The following is a 5,556-nucleotide window of genomic DNA, read 5'->3' as shown; positions in this document are numbered from 1 at the left end:
TCGAAATTAATTAGGAAATACGTAAAATAACGTTATTAAACGTGCTTTATATACCGGAATTTCCGCTAAATATTATATCCGGCTAATTATATTACTAAAAAGGCGGTATTATAAGCGGGAATAAATTATATAATTTTAAAAATAAGCCTTTTGCTACGTTAAATTAAAAAAAAACGTAAATTTTTTTTATATTTAGCTAATAAATTAAAGCCTAATATAATATATTTAGCTATAAATTTACTAAAAATAATAAAAAAAACCCGTATAATCGGTTTAAATTACCCGGAACCGAATTCGGATACGAAATTTAACGAAATTACGGATTTCGAGGAAATCGAATTAATTTTTAATTATTCGAATTTCTTTATAATTATAAAAAAATAGCATAAACGATTTAGCCATTTTAGCTACGATATTTTAGCTAAAATAGCTAAAATAATTACGGGGATTCCTAAAAAAGAATTAAAAAAGGAGGATTTAAATTATGAATTTTATATTTCGGGAAAATTTACCCGAAATTAACCCCGTACGAATCCGAATAAAGCTAATAAACCGTTATATTATATTTATATCGATACGGTTTATATTACCTTTTTTAGCTATTTTAATTATAAATATATAATTAGTTTTACGGATAATAAAACCGGATTTCGGGAAATTAAATTTTTTTAAAAAAAATCTAATATATTCGATATTATAATAAATAAAATCGAATATTATAAAACCTAATTCGGAAAATATCCGAATATTATTCGTATAAATAACGGTAAGGAGTTTTCCCCGGTTAAATTAAAAAATTATTTAACCGAAAAAAAGATTATTTTCGAATTTATAATTTTTTATATATTAAAATAAAAGGGTATAACCGAATATATAAACCGGATTATTATCGAAAAAACTAAAACGGTTTTTATCGATTTATAATTCCCGAAAATTTTTTAGGAATTCGTTGCAAAAGTAGTAATTTATTTAATAAATTTTATTATTATAATATCCGGTTTATTTATCCTTTATTAGGAATTTTACGATTATTTTTAGCTAAAAAGGGATAATACGCCTAATTTATCCTAAATTTATGTTTTAAGAATATTGGTTTTAGTTTATAAACCGAAAAAAATCCGTAAAAATTCCGATAAATTCGGAATTACTACCGAAAACGGGAAAATAATTAAATATAACGGTAATAAAATTTATTACGTATATTTTCCCGATTAACCGTATAAATTATAAATTATACGGATTTTTTATATTCGATTATTATTTAAAAATCGAAAAAAGGGGGAGAAATTATTAAATTCGGAATTACCGGATTCGGAATTACCGGATTAGGAAATAATACCGGATAAAAGTTTTACCGACGGTAAATTTATCTAATTAATAATTCCGAAAACGGTAGATTTAACGAATTTATTTTCTGGAAATGATCGAATTTTTTAATTTATTACGAATAAATTTATAATTAACGATCGACCGGATTTACCCGGGAACGAATTTAGTATAAATAATAAATTTAGTATAAATTCCGAATTTATAAATATTAATAATATTTTTTCGATTATTCCGAATAAATCGAATATTAAGGTAATTTTTCCGAAATTTACGGATTCCGAACGAGATAAATTCGTTAAATACGACGAATTATTCGCCGATATTTCGTATTATTTAATTATCGAAAATTTAGGCTATACGGAACCGAAAATAATAAAATAGGTATTAAAAAGCCTTAAAAAATAGAATTAGGCTATATACGCTAAATTACGGTAATTAATTTAGAAAAGGACTTTTTAAGCTATCGATCGAAATAAAGTTTAAAAAGCCGGTAAAATTTTATTATCCGTAAAATGGGTATTTAAAAGGAAAACCGATAAAAATAAAAATATTAATAAATATAAGGCTAAATTAGTTATACGTAGATTCGAATAACGATATAAAATCGATTATTTCGAAACGTTTATTATAAGAATAAAATCTATTATTTAAAGGCTTTTATTAGCTTTAATAATTTATTACGATTAAGAAATCGAATAAATCGATATAATCGATACTTTCCTAAACGGGGAATTATACAAAAAAATATATATTACCCCTATAAACGGATTATCCGAATTTTTATCCGAAAATCCGGATTTAAATAATTTCGGATAGAAAATTAACGAAAAAGATTTCTAGGTAATTTAGCTTAAAAAAGCTTTATACGGTTTTAAATAAAATTTACGCTAATAATAAATTACGCTAAAAAATAGCTTAAAAAAGCTTGGATTTAATTTATTTATTTTAGACGAATTAGCTTATTATAATAAAAAATTTAATATTTTTATTATAATTTACGTAAATAATTTCCTAATTTTTGGTCCTAATTTACGTAAAATTAACTAATTAAAATAAGATATTTCGAAAAAATTCGAAATAAAAAATTTAGGATTAGTTTTTTATTTTTTCGGTATATAAATTAAAAAAAATCGAAAAAATAAAACAATTCGTATAAACCAGGCAATTTATTTTAAAAAGTTATTAAAAATTAACGGATTTTCCGATATAAAACCGGCTAATATATTATTTAGCTTTAAATTCCTAAAATCGTTATATACGGCAAAAAAAAAGCAACGAAAAACCGGTTTTAAAGAAATTTATTTATTTATATTAATATTTATTAAATAAATTAATATACGCTATAGTTTAAATTAGGCCTAATTTAGCTTATTTTATAGCATATTTAGCTAAATATATATAAAATTTATCGAAAATTACGATAAAAGGGGTAAAAAAGGTATTTAATTATTTAAAATTTTATTATTATTTTAAAATTATTTTTAATAGGAAAATAAAACCCGGATTAATAGGTTATTCCGATACCGATTTTGCTAATAATTATAAAATTTATAAATTAACGTTCGGTTATTTATTTATTTTAAATAATAGGCCGATAAATTAGAAATCGAAACGGTAATTTACGATTTTTTTATTAATTATTAAAGCCGAATTTAATAAATTAAAATAGGCTACCTATAAAGCAATATAGCTAAAAAATTTTTTTATAGAAATCGGAATTAATATAAATATCGTATTAATTAAAAAAAATAATATAAAGGTTATAAATTTAGCATATAATCCGGAATATTATTAACGTATTAAATATACGGCTATACGGTATTTTTACGTACGATAAAAGGTTAAAAATAAAAATATTCGAATCGAATATATTTTAATTAATAATATATTAATAAATGGCCTTATAAAGCTATTTCCTAAAGATAAATTTTAAAAATTTATTAAATTATTAAATTTAACCGATATTATTTAATAGGGGGAGTATTATATAAATATTAATATAGCATTATATAATATATAAAATTAGCTTTATAACGTATATTATATCGTTATAATAGCTATAAAACCTATCAAAATATCGTTAAATAACGATATATAAAAAATTAGTAAAATTTACCTTATATTAATTTATAGTTAATATAGCACTATTTATAGCTATTATTTATAGTGCTATATAATTAATAAATTATTATAATTAATTATTATAGCCACTATAGCTATTAAAACCTATTGGAATCTAGTGGAACGTTCCACTAAATTAAGCCCCATTAAGTATGGCCAATGCACCTGGCTATAGTGGTCCTAGGGTTATAGGGTAACCCACACTATAGAAATCCATAGATTTCGATAGTTTCTTCGATTATAAATCAACCTTATTATTAATTAATTTAATTATAAATCTAATTTATTAGTAATATATTTTAAAATATTTTTATTAGTTAATTTTATAGGTATAAAAGGTAGTTATTCCTTTGTAGTTAGTTATTTTTTCCTTAAGCTTTAATAAATTAGTTATATAGCCCTATAACTACTCTTACGGCCTGATTTTACGAATTATACGAACGCTTCCCTGTGCCTAAGTTTATGATCCACTAATTATACCTTAGAACAATTTAATATTTTATAAATAATAAATTATATATAATTAAAAAATCGTTTAAAAACACTAATATTAATATATCACCGAATAAAAAATAATAATAATATTAATATTAAAGGCATCGATGCTAAAAACCTTAAACTCGATAATTAGGCCATTATAATTAATTTTAACATTAAATATAAAAAATATAAATCGGGAAATACCCGCTTAAATAAACGAAGTATTATAAATTATATATATAGCTAAAAATTATATTAGCCGATATTACAAATTGCCGAATAAGCAGCTACGTAAATTTATTAATTATTAAAGTATTAATATAATAGGATTAAGCAAAATAATAATAATAATAATATTATAAAAGCACGATATAAAACGGATAAAGCTAATAAAAAAAGGAATTAATATATAAACGCATAAGCTATATTTTATATAAAAGTGTAATTTTTAAAAATTTATCGGATTTAGGCTTTTAAAGGCTAAATCGGGGTATTTAATATTATACGTAAATTAGTTATGCTAATTTATAAATATATCGGCGTTTTATATTTAAATTAATATTTAATTTACTATATTTTTTATTAATCCGGATAAGCATACACCGTAATTTATATGCAAACGGGTGGTATAAAAGGTCTTCCGCGATCTTTTTATCCTCCTTTTTAATTTATCCGTAATATATAATTATTAAAGGCTCGTTTAAGTCCTCGTTATCGTACGTAATAAATAAAATACTAATTTTCTAAAGAGAGGCGGGATCGGTGGTTAAGCGGATTAAAAAGTGGTAAGGCTCGTTAAATGCAAATGGCTCGTTTAAATTCGCATCGTAAATAACGTTTACACACTAAAAATTAATAAAAATTAATAAAAAATTAATATATAATAACTTTACTTATAAATAATACGAACGTAAACCTTATCCATTATTTTTTTTATAATATATAATTTAAATATATTTTAGCTAAGAAAGCTTATAATAATTAAAGTAACGTTATAAATGTAGGCTTAATTAAAGGGGCCCTTAAGCCTGCTTAGGCTTAACGGGTCTGCCATATTTTCGAAAAAAACCGGTATGAGAGTGAGTGCGAGAGGGAGAGAGAGAGAGAGAGAAGGGAAAGAGAAAGAGAAAAGAAGAAAGAAAAAAACCCGCCCCTCCACCTTCTTCTCCCAACCCCCACATACACGCACAGTGGCACACACAAGACGCAGAGAGACCATTGAGTTGGCCGCTGAGGCCCAACCAAGCAAGCAAGCGGCCGCCGATTTTGCTACTACCACCACTAACACAACACAGTACACATCCATAATACACCCACCACCTAGAGCGCGCACAGTCAAGGATTCCCGGGTTGTCACCCTCGCAAGACACTGCTGCTTTTTACACGCGAGTGAAACGTGCCTAGGTGGCGTCGCAAGGAGAATTTTGTGCATTTACCGATTGGGTGGCGTGTGTATAATCTTTCTTCACCAGTCTCTCTCTCTCTCTATCTCTCTCTTCTCTCCACATGTGTGCGTGTACTGCTATATGTATCAACCAACAATTGGCAAGAATGAAGCAAAGAGAGGGACGTAGGGGGCAAGGGGTTTCTGGTTCGCTTGAATGATTGATTGATTGAACCTTTATC

Source organism: Pestalotiopsis fici (assembly GCF_000516985.1).
Source record: "Pestalotiopsis fici W106-1 unplaced genomic scaffold PFICI_Scf_5, whole genome shotgun sequence".
In the NCBI taxonomy this organism is placed as follows: Eukaryota; Fungi; Ascomycota; class Sordariomycetes; order Amphisphaeriales; family Sporocadaceae; genus Pestalotiopsis; species Pestalotiopsis fici.
This window is presented reverse-complemented; position numbering follows the sequence as displayed.